The following is an 18,996-nucleotide window of genomic DNA, read 5'->3' as shown; positions in this document are numbered from 1 at the left end:
GTTCCTAACAAAACATTGGTCTTAGAAGCTCTTGTGCATAAGGACTTAGAGCACAATGCTGTAAAGTTGTGATTTGCATGAGCAGCATATTCTGGCTTCAGATGCTTTGCCAAGCTCATGGCAGCCCAGGGTCCCTGCACCAATGAAACACGGTAGTCTTAGAACTTTGGAATTCCAATTCCCGAATCAATCATGAGGATGCACATCTGATGTTTAGTCCAAACCAAGGGGCACAATATTTGTCATTGGAGTAATCCTTCAAAAAATCTAGATCAGGGCTAGGGATATAGCTCAGTTGGTAGAGTGCTTGCCTTGCAAGCATAAGGCCCTGGGTTCAATCCCCAGCACTGAAAAAAAAAAAAAGTAAAAAAAAAAAAATCTAGATCATTTTCCTGCCATACTTCAAACTTACTTCCCCATCCTTCCCAATGGTAATGCTAACTATCTTTTACAGAGCATCTATGTGACCAAAATGGCACTAAGCTCTTAGCTTCACTCTCTGTGAGATAGGTGCTCTTAACCCAGTTTTACATTTGGGAAAACTGAGAATGAAAAAGATTCAGTAATTCTATCAAGTCATTTAGCTCGTCTGTGGAAGAGCTGGAATTCAATCCTAAATCGGTCTGATTTCATAGTCTTTGCTCATAACCAAGGATCAGCAACCTATTTCTGTAAAGAGGGTTAGTGAATATCTTTGTCTTTGTGGTCAACCTGCACAAAACATGTATATTCTTATTTCTTTTATAACTTTTTTTAAAAATGTAAAAACCATTTTAGATTCACAAACCTTACAAGAACAGCTTAGGGGCCAAGTTGGTACATAGGTTGCTGGGCCCACTCTTTACCCAGTACATACACTACTTCTTGGAATGTGAAATGTCAGTGCCTTTGTAGCTAAAAATTGCAAGAAAATGGTAAGGGCCTGAGAGAGGTAGCAGGATTCCAGTAGGTGCCATCTCTGCCCTAGTGAGATAAAACTAGGCATCAGGTGACCAGTTGTGCCAAGAAAGGCTTCAGCTTTCCCTTTGAGATTCTTTCAGGAACCTCATGCCTCCAGCAACCCAGAGAAACCCAGGGCTAGAGGGAAATGACTCCTCGGGGAGTAGGAAAACTGCAGGGCAGAAGCTGTCTTTGCATCTGGCTGACCTTTCTCAACCTTTTCCCTCCGTACTTTCTTGATCATCATCAAAGCAGGAACCTTAGAGTCAGCAACTTTTTGTTTTTACACTTTAATTTTTTTCAGTTGCTAAGTGTTTGACTATTTGAGAGGCTCCACTGGTAAATATTTATCTCTAGCCTGGAAGAAGCTGCTGTTCCCCTTGCAAGTCTCACACACACAGTGTGGCTGCTGACCGGGACAACTGACTGTCTCTAGTGGGTGCAGTCCACAACTATGGGTCCAATCCCTTCCAGAAAAGTTTCTGGGCCAAGAGGCTTTCTGTGACTCCACTGCCCCATCTAGCAGCACCTCCACCTCCTCCCCACATGTTCCCCTGCCCTCTCCTCCTCCCTGGCACAGACAGTCTTCTGCCTGGCAAAGGAAATCTTGTTTCCATGGAAGCCTCATTAAATCTGCATCTTGCTCAGTTTGGGTTTGATCACGGCTGCCAGAAGTATTTTTAGCCCGTGCAGTTGCGTAATGAGATGGGAATTGGAGAGGGAGGAGGGGACTGTATGGACAGAGAGAAGATTAAAAGAGAGGGGGGGCGAGTAAGAAGAGAAGGAAAATCTCAGAAAGAGAGGGTCTCACAAAAGGGTGAAGAATGGAGCACTTCTCTTGAGCAGTTTCTCCCTAACTAGCTCCTTCCTGCCGGAAGCCCGGATGCTTGCTGTGACAACTGTCCAGGTCACATGTCCGGGGAACCTCTGATCTCCCTTTCCATGAGCTCAGTCAGCTCCAACCAGGGTGACACTTAAGCCCGGGGGTGTGACTGGTGTTGCTGCTCATGGGTTTCCCTCCTAGGGGCCAAGAGGGCAGAGCAGAGAGCTGGTGATCTGGGGACCTGCAGTGTGCAATGTCAGCACATCATGAAGGGAAGAAAGGATAGTGGTAAGACAACAGAAGTTTAGGCCCAAAAGAGGATTTGCGGGTCAGGAGGGCCTATAGTGTGATTGGGGCTGGACCCCAATGCCAAGCACATTGGCTGCTGAGAGTCTGAGAACACTTGCTTTTGCTCTTCAGCCAGACTCTGCTCTCACCCTGCCCCCCCACTACGGAGAGTTCATGAAGCTGGCTCAGTTGTTCGCACCGGAGCTGTTGGAGTGTGTGTGTGCATGTACGCACGTACCACACACAAAGAAAGAAAAACCACAGGTGGAGAGGGTAGCTGTGCTTACTGACCTGCACCACACCCGGGTGTTATAGGCATTCTATGCACGTAACTCATGTTCCTTTCCCTAATTCTATGGATGAGGGGACTAGGTGCTTACCGTCTCTGTTGGACCCACAAGGAAACTGAGGCACAGAGAAGTTGAGAACTTACTCAGACTCACCTAGCTACGTCACGGTGCAGCCAGGTTTGTCACCCAGGCAAGCTGATTTGAGACTCAGCAAACCTAAATCGGCAACGCCCGCTGGCCTGTCATACGTTTTAGACAGCGTTCTGTGCTCAGAACCATTTATAGTAACTTTGTATTGATGAGCTGAAAGTAGTCTGCAGATGTGCTGCCAGGATTTCATTCATCCTCAAAGAGGTGGTTTTTTTAAAAAGAGGTTTTCTGAGGGCGGTATCTAAATTCATAAGTCTTTACGACGGAGGTTCTCGCGAGTTCCATTTTCTGGCTCTCCTGCACTGCTGTGCTCCCCAGACCTCTCGTGGGTTTCCGTTGCCACCATTCTCCTGAGCCCCGCTGCCTCTCCAACCATTCTGGGGCAGCGTGCGGTTTCTCTCCTGGTCCAGGTCTACCTACCGTCTCTCTGCTCCTTTAATTTCCCACGCCTCTCACCATTTCCCAAAGTAGAAAGGAAGGAACCAAAACTCATTCATAGCCCCACCTGCCACAGCCTGTCCTCTAGATTCTGTTGGGACATGAAGATAAACGGGGGACGTGTGTTGACATGTGTTGAGTGTGAACGATGCTACACAACAGCTCCATCTCTACCATATCCTGAGGAGCTAAGTGCCATAAATTCCCCCACTTGACAGGTGAGTAAACCGAGGCACAGAGTTGGAGTAACTCGCTGAAGCTCACACAGCTTGTGAGTGGTTGGAAAGCCGGGCCTGTGCTCTCTATTGCCTCCCACTTGAAAACATCTAAGGAAACATTGGAGATATGGCAGCTGCAATATTCTTGCACAATAAAGCAGAGGTCAACTGCCCCGGAGTTACACTGACCTTATTGTTCATTGTCTGGCTTGTTTTTAATCACAGCCTCAAGTCCAAGGACTTGCCTGGGTGCGGTGACAACTAGACAGTGCTAGCAACACCAACTACCATGTGATTTCGTCAGGGATGAGGCTCAGCCAAGGGCATGGCAGGAAGAGCACGCATGTATTATCCTTGTCACTCTCCTGGTTCCAAGAACAGGAACCCACTAAAGGTCTCTCTGGAAAACACAAAAGTGGAGTGTATAACATATAAGGGTAGCTTGCAGAACTCAAAGAAGGGCTGACAGGCCTTGGTAGTGCTCAAAACAGAAATTGGGAAGTTGCTGGTGCCTTCCTGTTTCTCTCTCTCTCTCTCTATCCTCTCTCCTCTCTCTCCACTCTCCTCTCTCCTCTCTCCTCTCTTCTCTCTTCTCTCTCTCTCTCTCCTCTCTCTCTCTCCCTCCCTCTCTCTCTCTCTCTCTCTCTCTCTCTCTCTCTCTCTCTCTCTCTCTCCTCCTCTCTCTCTCTCTCTCTCTCTCTCTCTCTCTCTCTCTCCAGACTATCTTTCATTGCTTCACTGTGCACGTTGGAAAACCTGCACCAATGACTCCTATTTATCTATGCTCATTTCAGCATTTCAGGCAACCAGCGTGTCCTTAAAACTCCATCGTGGGGAGAAAGCTTGTGTCAGGGTTCAGCTGAAGGGCAAGGAAATGAAGTAAAGATATGGCTGTGGGGTCCATTAGCAACAGGGAGGCCAGGAAGGAAGCTGTTATCATGGTCCCCCTGACAGTTCACAAGGTCAGGTAGCCATGTCTTCTTCACAGATGAAGGAAATGAGGCCCAGAGGGAACCTGGCGGGGATCCAGTCCCAGGACTTGGCATCAGTGCTGGGTCCGCTGGACCTGGTATCTGATCTCTAAAGGAGGTGTGGTTTCTCTACTTTGCCACATGCCTTCTACAGAGCACTGACTAGCCAGGGAGTCCTGGGTGCCCCTGAGGATAGTCGAGGTCCCAAGGACAAAAACTTCTAAAGTGGAGTTCTGGAAGTTCTGGTCTCTGGAACAAGGACCCTGGGTGCTAAGAAGAGCTCTGTACTAATTTTGTTGAGACCTTATGGTGCTGACATTGAGTTCAACTGGATTTGAATTCGGGTCCACAAAGTCTATGTTCTTTCTACCTTGGGACAAGCCTTCGTAAACCTCCCAACGTCGCTATGAGGATGGCTGCTTTCGGATAAAATTGCAGATAAGAAATCCGAGGCTCAGAGGATAAGCAGCCAGTTCAAGGTTAGACTGGGAGCCAGGGGTGGACCCAGCGCGGTGCCTGATTCCTGAGAGTCGTGCGCTTGCCACTTGCAACACTCCTGCTTTCTGCTTCATTTCCTCGTCCGTCAGATGGGACCGATAATACCCATCTCACATGGATATTGTAGAGGAAAAAACAGATAAAAGAAGAGAAAGTGCTTTGAAAACCAATGCAGCCCCTGCAGATGGGAATTATTTTTGTTTCCGTCACACACCGCCAGCCCCTGGGGCTTTGCTGAGCTGTTCCCAGCTCAGAGCTCTGGAGCTGCCTGTCCCCATCAGCAGCAGCGGGGAAGGTCTGTCTTCATCCTAAGCAAGGCTGACAAACTGAGTCCCACTCTTCCCCCGAGTCCCCATGCCGGGAGGGAGTGTAGCTCACGCTGTGTCCTCCTTTGTTGCTGAGGGAAAGCAGAACCCAGAATGTGGTCTCAGCAGGTTGGGGAGATAAGGAAATGTATTTTTCCCCAAGATTGCTTTTTAAAATACTTTCATTTGTAGATTCAAATTATGAATGCGAGTTCCTTCTAGAAATACAAGATATTTCAAATGATGAGCACTTTTTGTCTTATAATTGAGGGATGGGAAGGTAAACTGACATTTACTCAGCTCCTACTGTATGCTGGAAAGCTAAGTGAGTGTGGGCCATTCTTGCCACGCAATGTGGGCTTTATCATTCCATTTCACCAATGGGACTCTAACCCAGCAAGATTCCATGTGCTGGTTCCCACGGACAGGTGGTTGTGGGAGTGGCACTTGAACCCAAGTCTCCAAAGCCCCCATCTTTCTACCATGGCCTCCCACTGGAGGAGAGGCCCTGGCCTGGACATCAGAGATGTCTCTTTCCAGTCTAGCAGACTGGGAATCTGCTGGAAGAACTCTTGCCAAGACCAGCAGGCAGGAAGGAGAGTCAGAGCTATATGGGACACCCCCAGGCAGCTTGCCCATGCCAGCCCACACTGTCCAGCCAGCTGTCCTCATCAGGCTTGATACCAGGCTGGCTGTGCTCTTCAGGGACATCCTAGATATTGCATAAGCTGATGGGGGCCTGTGAAGGAGCAGCCTGTTGGGTTTCACTGGGGTTTAGCCCAGCTCTCTTAATTAGGGCAGGTACCAGGGGCGTATTTCCAGACATGGAGCAGATAGGCAGGAGACTCAGGATCCATTCCCCTGACCTAAAGCTGAACTGAGAGGTTTTCAAAGCAGTGGCAGAGTAGGAAGTATCCAGAAGTTTTGGTTGATAGTCAAGCCAGAAGGACAGAAAAGAAAATAACTGTCAGGCTTGGGGAAGCTCACCTTAGTCCTTGATGGAAGTGCACGGGGCCAACTCTTGCAGCTCTAATCCTGCCTTAGGCCATGTGTTTATCAGAGCAAATCTGTCAGCCCTACAGTGGCCTCTGTGCTTAAAGAAGGCCCTAACATGATTCCCTGAGAAAGTATTTGCCAACAACAACAAAGTGCCACCGTATGTGTGTTTCCATCCCATCATCTCCATAGCCCTGTAAGGCACAGGAGACCTTGTGACTCTCCCCACTGGGCAAGTGGTGAAAGCAGGGTCCAGAGAAGTAAACTTGCTTCCCCAGGACCACACAGCTGGTAAACAGTGTCCATCTCAGCTGTTCCATTTCCTCCACCCAATACTCTGTGAACCATGCAAATAGGAAGCCACTGGGCAACGTAATGGCCCACCATAGAGTTTGCAGGCTCCAGTTGCTCTCAATTTATCTTCCAGGACTAGACCCTAAGAGACCTAATTATTCTTGGTTAGAAAAGAAATAGCCAACATTTGTCAAGGATGATTGACCCAATCCAACAGAATAAACTCAGACTCTGGTAGATAGTCAGAGTGAGTGTGGTGCCCATACTCCCCACACAGCTCTGATGTGTGGTCCCCATGCATCTTCCACAGTATGACGTGTGTTCACTCACCTCAATCCTGATTCCTCATTACAACAAATACCATTTGCTCTGTTTATGGAGCCACCTGAACACCAAATACTGAGTCGACTACTGGAGGTAGGGATATGAATAAGATGGTTGACATTACTGGAGAGGATGCTTTGGTTCCAAAATGGTGAAAATTCATCTTCATTTCACTTTGGAGACAGGGGGACTCATTGGCTTCCATAGCAAAGCAGAAGAAGGAAAGCTCATGGCATGATCACAACCAGGCATTCAGATGTCTCCAGGATTCTTTATTCTCATTTTGTGCCTGCTTTTTTCTCTTAGACTCTCTCCCTCCACCAGGCTGGAGACCCAGCTATAAGGAGTCACCGGGCCCTTATTTTTAGCTTAAACACTAAAGATGGGTTGTCTCTTTTGTGCTTAGATCATCTACTTTGCAAAAGATGTAAGTTAGGTAAAAAGATGGAATCACATGGTTCAAGCTAGAGGAATAAACACCCAAGTCAGAGGGAGTGGAGGAAGGTGTTTGTGGCTCAAGGTGATATATAATTCCCAGCTCCTGACTTTAAGGAGGCTGTTAGTTTAGCGGAGGGAATGGCCTGGACAAGTAAGCCAGCAGCTGTAATCCAGTGCTATGAGCTCCACAACACAAGAGCCCCGGGAGTCGGGAAGAGGGGTGTTGTGTGAGTCTGGGTGTGGGTGAGGAGAGGTATCACAAAAGCATTAAGGGGAGTCTGAGGGATACTGGGACATACCCTCAGAAGTTGCCTGGGAACCATGAAGTACACAGGGAGGGAGGAAATTCCAAACAAAAATAAAAACATCGGGCTGGGGAGATAGCTCAGTTGGTAGAGTGTTTGCCTCTCAAGCACAAAGCCCTGGGTTCAATCCCCAGCACCACAAAAAAAAAAAAAAAAAAAAATCAGCAAAAACACGGAAAAGTTTGAGCATCCAGGAGCAAGGCAAGTAGGTGAGTAGATGAGGGTTGACGAGGCCCTGACGTTAAAAGTCCTTGGAAAATGCCTGAGTTAGAATCTCACACACCATGAAAGGATTTACTTAGAATAGAATCAAAGACCAACCTAAAAGACATATACAGGCTGTGAAGATGGGACAGCCGGTGACCTGGCGGAAATGTTGGCTGGAAAACTGAACGTCCATAACGTGGTGATGTTTTAGGGGCCTTTGCTTTGGGAAGGGAGGAAAGAATCTCAAATTGTGCCAGTAACTAGTGAGCTTTCCTGTACGTATAAAATGTTAATAAGTGCTGTTCTGAGGATGATAGTAAGATAGACAAAATAGATCACAGTGCTGTTTGTAATTCACGGTTATTAAGTTGGCCTGTCCTTCAGTTTGCACTTTTTATACATGACTTTGAAAAATCAAAGGTCAGTTAAGTTTGAAAAGACTATAGAAAGAGGGAGATTATGTTGCCTCAAGTTAAAAAAAAAGAGCGTTAGAGATGGTGATTCAAATGATCAAAAGCACCAAGCTGCCCGCTAGGATTCAAGGGAATGAATGGTGTGCGCCTCAGAAATCAGATACGTGTGAAGCAGTATGGAATGAGATTAATACTAGGCGTTTGAAAGATTGGAACTGATATAGGATTTTCAGACTCCGGCTTCAAGAAAATGAAATGAGACCTAATAAAGGAGAATCAGAGTCTAGGGAGTTTGAAATATTAGAGAAAGTGAAAAGCGAAGGTTTGTTGGGAAGGAAGAATGAAGAGGCAAAAAGAGTAGCCCTTGGCACACAGGAGGCTTCCCCACCCCTCCCTTCCCTCTGCTTTAAAAAAAACCGGTTTGCTTTAGCTAAAATGATTGTAAGGCAAAATTTCATTCTTTAAAAATAAGGAACTGTTTTGTGCCGACTCTCATCATAAAATCAGAGTTCTGATGCCATGAAATAAAAATCTCATAATAAAATGGGTAGAAAACTTGATACCCTGCAGAAGGAAAGATGGCAGCCCACTCAACGCCATGCTGGGCTTGATTGGGCACAAGCCATGATTCTCCTGCTGGGGGCTGTGGCTACTGCCCAGCGGTTCACATTTTCATTGCAGCCGTTTTCTGCATATTTTCAGATTTGTGAAATTCCTTATCTGTCAGTAAATGATCTTTACCCCTTAGTCCAGGGTTATTAACCTGGAGTCCACGGACCTTTAGGGGTTTGATGAACCCTCTGAAATCATATACAAAATATTATGTGTGAGCGTTTACATATTTCTGGTAAAAGGTACCTGAATGATCAAAGCAGCTCACAACCCCCCACCAAAAGGCTAAGAACTACTTCTTAGAGCAAAGGGTAAACCAGTTGTGACCAGGGCAGCTCACCCCATGGGGATGCAGTTACACACTTCAATATCAAGTCTACTTCAGCTGTACAGATGCATCAAGGATGTATTACGGTTATTCTATAAGAATCAGACATTCAGCATGATTAGTTTATTTAGAATAAGAACCACTATGTACAGTTTCCTCCAAAACACAAAAGGTTCTGCCTTTGGTAGGAAAGAGCATTATTGGACTCACAAAGTGCCCTCGTGTTTATATTTCAACCCTGAAAGGTAATTGTGATTTCACTAAATCAAACCTTTATACCTCAATTAGGAAAATGCTGTTCGATTGGGGCTTTTAGGGGTGAAATGTAACCCTTGCAAAATGCCAGTGCAGTGTACTTTTATCTACTAACAGGCACTGAGCTTTTGAACTTGACAGGCAAGCAGCAGGACAGCACATATTATGCAATATGTTTAAAGACTCACGAACAGTCAGTTGGAATGGAGAAGAAGATACACATTCAGAACCCAGAAATGTTATGGAAAATCAACTTAGAGGATAACAGGAGAGAACGTAAGCAAGAATATTTCTGGTAAAACATTGATAAATCAATAGCCAGCCAATGCGTTGATCAAAGAAATTATGTTCTGGGGGAAAACAATGCGAGTCGATTGGAAAACAAGCATCATGCTGCACGAAAACAGCAAACAGGAGCCACAATGGCTTGATTGTGTGGTGAGATAATTAACAGCTGGAGTTAGCAAAATATGTCCAATAAAAGAGAAAGAGTAGTTAGAGGAAAAATCATTCCAGCAGATCTCTTCAAAATCAAAAACAATGCAGACTAGTTAAAAAAACTTATTGTGTATTTCAAAATAGCAAGAAGATTTTAAATGTTCCCAAGACAAAGAAATGATAAATATTTGAGGAGATGGATATGCAAATCACCCTCATCTGACCACTGTGTATTATATACGAGTGGGAATATCACAGGGTACCCCATGGATGTGTCCAGTTCTCATATGGAAAAACAACAACAACAACAAATGGAGACAATTATCTAGAAAATCAAGGGGAAAAAATCTCATTTAGCTGAATTTTCTGGATAACTGATAAAACTTCCTACATATAGAAGCCTTGGTCCACTGCTTCCCTCTCTGAACATTCCACATCGAAAAAATCCTCTACGTAGAAGGATTTAAAGGTATTTTCTTTGTGTACATGTTCCGAGTATGTGCCTCCTGGCTTTTGGTTCCTCATGTCTACTCATTCTCCAAGTTGGTATGCCCAACTTGAAAGGATCCCTTTCAAAACTGGCTCCTTCTCTTCTGAAAGTCCCCCTCTCTATCCATTGCTCCATGACCTCTTTCCCTCTGTGTGAAACCTTAAATTTATCTTTTACTTTGTCGTACCCACCTTTTTTCATTCAAAACCTCTCTCTCTCTCTCTCTCTCTCTGTCTCTCTCTCTCTCTCACTTTGCTTTTCATTCATTCATTTCATGTTTATGAGCTCCTGCCACGTTCTGGAACCTGTTCAAGGTGCTGGATGTAGGCTCCTCAGTAGCAATTTCAACTGAGTGTGGAAAGTGTCATCACAGAGACACAGTGTGCTATGGGGAGACCTGGGGCAGGGGTCACCCCACTCCTCTAAGGAGGTTGGAAAAAGCTTCTCCAAGAAGGAGTCTGAGATCTGGACAATGTGCGGGAGCTGAGCAAGAAAAAGGAAAAGTGACAGTATTCTAGGAACAACAAAAAGAGAAAGCTTCTTTACAACATGCTACCAAGTTTGGAGGACAATGAAGACCCATTGGAAAGTCTGCAGGGAAGGGCAGGCATAAGGAGATTTGTAACTTGAACAGATGGGGAGAATGAAGTTGAGTGGACCAGGGAGATGGGTTAGGAGACAGTTAACCAGAATCCAGGCCAGAGACTACCAGTGACCAGGACATGAGAGTGTTAGCAGGGAAGGAAAAGGAGAAAGTGTTTTCACAAGTCATATGCAGGTAGCAGCAGCAGAATCAGGTGCCTGACTGGAAGTGAGGTAGTACAGAGAAGGGACCAGCATGCAAGAATGAATGAATGGTGTGGTATCCTCAACCAGAATGGAGCATGAAGGAGGACAGGCAGCTCTGGTGAAGAAGATGGGAAGTTCAGCCATGGGATGTTCGCATTTGGTAGCCTGAAGGTTCCAGGTGGTAAGGCTCAAGGTGTGGACTTGAGAGTGGATGGCTGAAGTGGAGGTAAAGTCATTTAAAATGAAAAGATGAGGGACTGAGGACCAAGGAGTTTTAATTAGTCATCTCGGGCACTAACGTCATCCAGGATGCTGGCAGGAGGACTGTGAGCCAGGTACCAAAGCCATCACTGTTGAGGCAAGTGACTCAGATGTCAGAAGAGTGGCAGAAAGCAGCAGGAGAAGGGTTCATTGCCTGGTGGGGAAAGAGTCACTACCTGAAGACAGCAGGAAGGACAGAACTGTCCCCAGTTGACACAGCTCTGGGGGATCTGCTTCTAAATCAATCTGCATCCATAGGGAACGGGTGGGCTGGAACTTCCCCAAAACACCTACCTTGAGGAATTCTGTTCCCGAGGGATCACTATCTGGTGGAGAGGCTTTGTTGGGTCTCAGAATGTCACCAACCAGATGAACATCTCATTGCTTGCCCCCATAACCCTTCTCCTCTGGTCAGAGGGACCAACCCATTATCTGCTGAGTGCTCTTAGGGAAGAACACTCTTCCCTAAGCAGGCTGTCTGTCAGCCCGGCAATCATAATCTTCTGCCCATCTCAACCGCCTGAACCATCCATATTCCTAACGATCAGTCCCGTCTCAGGTCTTCCAAGGACATTTTAATATCTGCCAGGTGATCATTCCTTCCACTCGCTCTGCACTTCCTGTAACACCCAACCCTTCTCTACCCATCAAATCTATTGTGCACTTATGTTGGCTGCAGATGTTGCTCAGTGGTGGAGTGCTCGCCCGCCACCCATAAGGCCCTGGGTTCCATCCCCAGCACCACACGTACAAAATAGTATTATGCACTTAAGTTGCAATCTCTTGATGGATAGAGAATCCAATTTATACTTCATCAGTTTCTAGTACATTTCCTTACGTATTTAGATGCGCCATGAATATTTAGAAGACTGGTTCGTTAATTTCCTATTTGACATGGGCTTCAAAGTTCTGTCCACGTGTATCTTTTATAAAGTAGAAATGACAGATGGTACATGGAGCTCAAATCCCACAAAGCAAAGAGCATACAAGAGAAGGTGCTGATTTTTTTTCCCTTTTAGTTCTTGAAGCAATTGTTTTGAATTTGTTTGATTTACCTAAGAACTGAAATTGTGAATGGCAGTTCAAGTGATTTTTCTAGAAACTGGAGTTGAATATTTGATAGAGAGTAATTGCTTAAGACAGAAAAAGGGGAAGAGAGTAGCTCTTAAGATTTTTTTAAGAGCAGCACAGCAATACCCAAAAAAAATGAAGATAAGTGAGATTGAGTGGCAAATGTTTAAACCTGTTGGACACAAGCCCCTGTGGTCATTGACAGACAATGTTTATATGACTGCCAAGCCATCAATAGATAATGTGTGTCAACAGCCAATTTCTGGGAAGTTTTTTTTTTTTTTTTTTTACAGTGGATTGAACTCAGGGGTACTTAGCCACTGAGCCACATCCCCAGCCCTTTTTTGTATTTTATTTGAAGACAGGGTCTCATTGAGTTGCTTAGTGCCTTGCTAAGTTACTGAGGCTGGTTTTGAACTCAAGATCCTCCTGCCTCAGCCTCCAGGGCCTCTGAGATTACAGGTGTGCACCATGCACCTGGCATTCTGGGAAGTTTGAGGAGATGTGGGAGTTGCCCAGCAACTCAAGAGCCTCTGGAGGAAGCCTGTCCTCCTTCTGAGTGCCTGGTCACCTCCTCCTTATTCTTCACATTAAACTCTCATTCTTTTCTCTTTTTTATGATGGTTATCCAATAACACTCTAGCCTGGACTTTGGCCAAGACATTTGGAGATGGGAATGATCCTGAAGTATTTTTCCCTTTGGTCAATTGTAGTAATTACAAAAAATATGTCAGACCACTGGAGATTCTTGGAGAATTTGTTTCCTTGACCGTGAGACCTGTGTTTTGGGTAGTGGTTCTTGTGCAAAGTGACATCATCAGGGGTCCCCTGGCTGCAGTCAGTCACAGCCTTTGGAGCCAAAGCAGCTCATTTTCAGATACCTCTAACTTCCCCCCCACCCACCCATCCAGCACCCCAGATCAGTGCTGGCAGATTTATGGGTGTATGATTTATAGAGTTTGATCCATCTCAACAAAACGTGGATACAAACACATGTCCAGAGCAAAGGGTTTGGCCCGGCTGGTAGTAGGCGAAGGGAACTAAAAATACTAATCCTACTGTTCTTGAGATTCCAGCAAAAGAGAACCCATCACACAGAAAGAAGAAATGCAGGTCAAAAAAAAAAAAAAAAAAAAAAAAAAAAAAAAAGATTTGGACCTGAAGTCAGACTAAGCTGGACTGGAATCCCAGCTTTATTTCACTTCTTTGTGCAACTTTGGATATATCACTAATTTCCCCTGATTCTCAGTTCCCTTTTCTGTAAAATAGAGGTAACCTTAGCACCTGTCTCGTAGAGAATTGTAATAAGAATTAGATGAGATTTGTTTAAAGCAATTAGCAGGGTCTGGAACATAAGGAACTGCAATAAATGCTGATTGTGAAGAAGCCAGGGAGACCGGGAGGTTGTGGTAGTGTCCACCACCTCCTTTTTATCATTTTTTAATTTGTTCTGATTGGTTATACATGACAGTGGAATGCATTTGGACACATCATACATTAATGGAGTATAACTTCTCTTTCTTCTGGTTGTACATGATGTAGGATCACACCAGCCATGCAGTTGTATATGCATATAGGATATTAATGTTCCATTCATTCTACTATCCTTCCTACCCCCAGAACCCCTCCCCTCTTTTCACTCCCCTCTGGCTAATCCAAAATACCTCTATTCTTCCCTAGCCCCCAACCCTTTATTGTGAATTAGCATTGGCATCAGAGAAAACATTTGTCCTTTGGTGTTTTGGATTTAGCTAGTCTCCAGTTCCATCCATTTACTGGCAAATGCCATAATTTCATTCTTCTTTAAGGCTGAGTAATACTCCATTGTGTATATATACCACCTTTTCTTTATCCATTGAACTCACAGCCTCCCTTTGTTTCATCAACTATTCTGTCATCTATTAACTTTGTGACCTTCAGCAAGTGACTTAACCTCCCTGGGCCTTAGTTTTATAATCTGTAAAAGAGGGGTAACAATAGTTCCTACCCTATTGGGTTGTGGGGTCTTGATGAATTAATACATGAAAAGCACTATAATAGTTCCTGGAACATATTAAATGACACACAAGTATTAACCATTGCTATTATTAAGTGATATGTGGCATAGGACATTTAGGAACTTTGGTCTTTGCAGTCCTTCCCAGTTTCATAAATCAGACTGAGTTTTCAGTATAAATATCTGCTCACTTCTGCCTTTCCCATTGGACTGTGAATTGCTGAAGAGCAGGAACGTGTTTTATTCATCTCTGCGTAGCATAGCCTCTTATTAGGATGCCTGACATTGACTAGGGACCACACACAGTACTGGGCATATGGTAGGGATTCAGTCAATGTGGGTCAATGCAGGAGGGAAGTGGGTTGGGTTAAAGAGAGAAAGGCCCCAGATCTGGACATCACACCACAGTGTAACCAATTTGAACTACCAACAGTGCTGTCTACAAGCTGGTCAGTGTTTCACCTCATGTCAATACCATTAGAGTCCAGAGAGAATGTGTGGAAGGAAAGAGGACATTGTGATCTGCCAATATGTGTATTATTACTTATATATGGTTTTTGTGTGTGTTGCTGTGTTTCATTTTAGTCTGTAAGGAAATAGGATACCACCAGTCTACTCTGCTTTCCAAGACTAGAGCTCAGGGACAAACTGTCATCAACGGGCTATGAATTTGGTCACGCAGTCACTATTTTTCAATATTTGTAATCCATGACATGTTAAAGTCTTTGGTGCAAAGAACAACATATCTGTCTTTTTAACCCCTTCAGCCCCTAATGCTTAGCACATACTCTGCCCAAGGAAATGCAGTAACAATTTCCAAATGGAATTGAATTTCTGAAGTCCAGGAAGTCATTCACCCTTTCCTATCCCTGTCCAACTGGCTCGCTTAGCCTTGTCTTTCCTTCCAATGGCCACTGTACAAACAGTACGTAAGCCTTCCTCAAGTATCTTTCTCCTCCATCATTGCACTTGACCCCTCCACCACTCAGTCTCCCATATCAAGAACTTAAGTGCCATTGTGTAAATGGAATTCTAGGAACCTGAAGATCCAGGGCTCTCCAGACCCTGAAGTCCAGTCCAGTTTTCTGAGTTGAGACAGGTCCTGCCCTTCCCTCCCCAATCCCATGTCTGCCCTTCCTCGGTGAACATTCTCTGGTTCTCCATCAGGCATACAGCCATTCCAGAAGGCATTCCATTTTCTCCTGTCTTCATGCTGTGCGCCTGGACACCACGCTGCCCCGAGAGACTGCATGTTGGAGAGAGATGGAAAAGTACTTTGAAAGTGTGTGCATGTGAGGAAAATGCTAAGTACTCTGTCTGATTGCTTCAATGACAAGTTTGCTTCTTTAGAAACTTGACTAGACAGAGTGTGAGGAAAAAATGAAAAGACGAAAATGTGTTAAGCTTGGCTGAATAATGACCAGCAGGGTGAAAAGATAAGATAACCACCCACTTACAGGATTTCTATCCTCAAGCCCAGGAAGTTTGACAACAGCAAGCACTGAAACTTCTCTTAATGGAGGGCATGCTAAAAAAGCAACCACAGGGCCACTTTCAGGAAATAGAAAAGTTTACTACATAGAGGCGATGTCTAAGCCTATAGGATACGGCCTCCATCTTGGAAAATAACCAAGATGATGTGCTCTTATTCAGGATCTTCTAATTAAAACAGATTCAGTGATTAATACCAGTGTTGTTGTCAACAAGCACTTAGCTATGAGTATACTTCGAGTGATTTATGCCAAGCCATTTGCAGGAGAGTATCTCACTTAAACCTCACATCATCCCTTCAAAGGTGAGAAAATAGAGGCTTGCTTGGTATAGTGATTCCTCCCACACCCCACCACCATACAATGTCATCTAGCTATAAGTGGCAGAGTCATGACTCAAACATAGATGAGTCTGTCTGCAAGATCTCTGTCTCTTCTACCTTCCCTCCTACAGGGTGATACACTGGTCCATTAAAATGGACCATCTTCTTACTCTTATTTGGCTACCTTCAGAATGCCTAGGTATGGGTGGGATGAGACTTGTAGGCAGTAGGGTCTCCTTTTCTGAAGACATGGGCCTAATCTGAGCTGTGCCACTTACCTGCTGTGTGAATGTGGGCAGATTCCTTGACACCTCAGGGTCTCAATTATCACAGCCCTCAAATGGGAGTGAGCAGAACTACATTAACACCTCTGAGCTGTTGTGAAGATAAAATGAAATGATGCCATAAACAGAAGAGCCCAGTGCAAATACAAAGGGTTATTGACCTCTCGATTTTATTTTCCCTTTGGTTCAACTTCCTGTTCCCAGATGGAAAGCTCAATGGTTTAAGCTAACTACACTCTGACGAATGCTGGAGAACCAAACAAGTATATTATATGGCCATGTCCCCGTGGGGCTCACAGGACAGTGAGCATGAGAAAGGAGAGAGGTCCTGGGGAGCTGGGTGCAAGTGGTAGCTACAGACTGGAAATGAGACCAGGTTTGGAGGAAGAAGAAGGCCCACAGGCAGAGTCACAGGGGAAGGCTTCTGGAGGAGGTGGGATCTCAGCTCTGCCTTGGAGGCAGGACTTACATCATAAATCCGTCATAGTCCTTAGTTGTCATAATAAAACTTGATTTAAAAAACAACTTTGAAAAATGTAATCTCCTGAGGAAGTAGGAAGAAGCAAAGGAGAAAATTGGGGGAAAAATAGACTTCTTGGAGATTTCCTTCTACCACCTGCAGCTGGATTACCCAAAAGCATCCTAAGCAGGGTCATTTCCCCCATCCCAAACTAGGGGGAAAAAATTGAAAGAATTCAATAGTTTAAAATTTTCATCATAGGAACTTATTGGAACGATCTACACTTATTTTATGGGTTAGTTTGGGGTAAAAGTATTCGTGAACCCTAGACTCAGATCACTGAGATCAAATTCTGGTTCTCTCGCTTTCTGGCTTGGTGATGTTAGGCAAAATTATTTAACTTCTAATAGCCTCAGTGTCCTTATCTCCAGTATAGGCGTGCTTATAGCAGCTTCTGGGGTTCTGGGGAGGATTAAATGACTTATTTGAGTAAAGCACAGCAATTTATTGTTTATAAGAGAGGGGATCAGCATAAGGCCATCAGAATTTAGGGGCACTCCAAAAATCTAGGTCCAATCTGACTGCTGCCTTCAACAGAAATATCCAAATCTCCTTTCTTTGTGGTCTGGGCCTTTCAACCCTTTGGTGAATGAGAAATCAAGCATACACCTCCCTGCACCTTTTCAGACTTTGTGCTTGGCCAGTGAATACATTTTCAGTCCAAACCTCACACTCTCTGTTAGGACTTTTCACATGATAAATACCCCTTTGATGCTCTTGAGTATGGCACCTGCCCCTCTGCCCTCCCTGCAGAGCCTCCTCCCACGAACATCTGCCCCATTAGGCACAATGATGACTCTGCCGAGTCCTGGAAATGGTTGTGGCCTCCTCTGGACCCTGCGGCCTCCCCACCTAGATCGAGTCCCAGAGGGCAGTTGGAAAGCTCTACACAACACTCCAGCCAGATGGCTTTGCAGTGCATTGTCTCTGGCTGCTATAAGTGAGGAATCAGGTAGGAAAATACATAGGTGATGCAATTATGTTCTATCTCCAGTTTTCTGACCCAATGTTGCTAGGTTACCCCCAGTTAAATTAGTATTTATCAATATCTCCTAGTTTCTTGTACCCTAGATCTACTGTATTGAAATCTGGGCCCGTGACCTGGGAATCAGCATGTCATGGTCACCCCAGCTGTTTCTAATATGGTGCTTCACCAGCCACCCTTTGAGAAGTGGCTTAGAACTCTCTTCATGCAGGTGAGGTGGGAGGAGGAATTGTCTTAGCAGGACCCTCCACGTCCATTGCAGCAGCTCTGTTTTCCTCTGCTTTGTTGGTTATATTTCACTACACACTTTCTCCACATAAATTATCTTTAGCTTTAAAAAAAAAAAAAAAAAAGTTGTTTTTGGTAGTGATTGAAATACTGGAAAGAACATTGGATTTGGAGTCCAGGTGGCCTGAGTTCAATTCTCAGCTATTTACCAGCTGTGTGACATTGGGCAAGTTGCCAACTCTGTGTCAGTTCCTCATGAAAAGATAATCCTACTTCACCAGGCTGTTCTGAGGACTTGATGAAATGATGTCTAACAGCCTCAGGAACACTGGATCATTTTACAGTGTAGGTTTTTGCCATCAACGTGGAGCCTGCCTGCCCACATTCACATCCAGCAAGTATACAATTAAAGGAACCTTTTCCTTTCTGCCCTTGTGCGACTTTGGTTGTCCCTGTGGACTGAATCCATGACAAGTCTGTACCGTGGTGCAGAGATGTGACTTTCTTCCTGAGGACTCTGATCTGAACATCTTCCAAACTCCAACAAAACTAATGCCATTTTTCTACCCAAACCCATTTGCTGTCGCCTGACTTGATTGATAGAGAAGCCACTGGAGAAAGGCTCCGGGGGTGAGGCTGCATCTGGGCCAGCAGAGTGAGCCGTTTTCAGAGTCCATTCTCTTTATCTCCCTTCTTCTTAAGCGCTTTTGCCAGCCAACACCTCTCCTTTCTCCTTACGGCATCTCTTGATGGAATGCACAGGTAAGGATCCTTGAAGAGGACCAGTTTGCTAGAACAGTCCACAGCCAGAGCCACTGATCTCCATGGCTGAGTCCCATCCTTACTTTCCAGCTGTCCTCCCCCTTCCTGTTCCACCATCACCATAGCAACACAGTGGTGTAAAATATAAAAGAACTAAGGCATCTAAATATAGTCTGCGTCTCCACACTTCCAGCATGGAGCCTAAAACCTATGGGGTGACAGCTAGAAGCATCCAAAGGATAACTGGCCGCCAGAAGGGAGGATGAG

At 45.0% G+C, this 18,996-nt stretch overlaps 1 protein-coding gene across 6 annotated transcripts in view; it reads left to right on the top strand.

Annotated features, from left to right (window-relative positions):
• The window catches only part of Slc8a3 (solute carrier family 8 member A3), a 134,551-nt gene that overhangs the window by 81,378 nt on the left and 34,177 nt on the right, over positions 1 to 18,996 (top strand). The window lies entirely within an intron of this gene.

Source organism: Sciurus carolinensis, chromosome 2 (genome assembly GCF_902686445.1).
Source record: "Sciurus carolinensis chromosome 2, mSciCar1.2, whole genome shotgun sequence".
NCBI classification, from domain to species: domain Eukaryota; kingdom Metazoa; phylum Chordata; class Mammalia; order Rodentia; family Sciuridae; genus Sciurus; species Sciurus carolinensis.
This window is presented reverse-complemented; position numbering and strand designations above follow the sequence as displayed.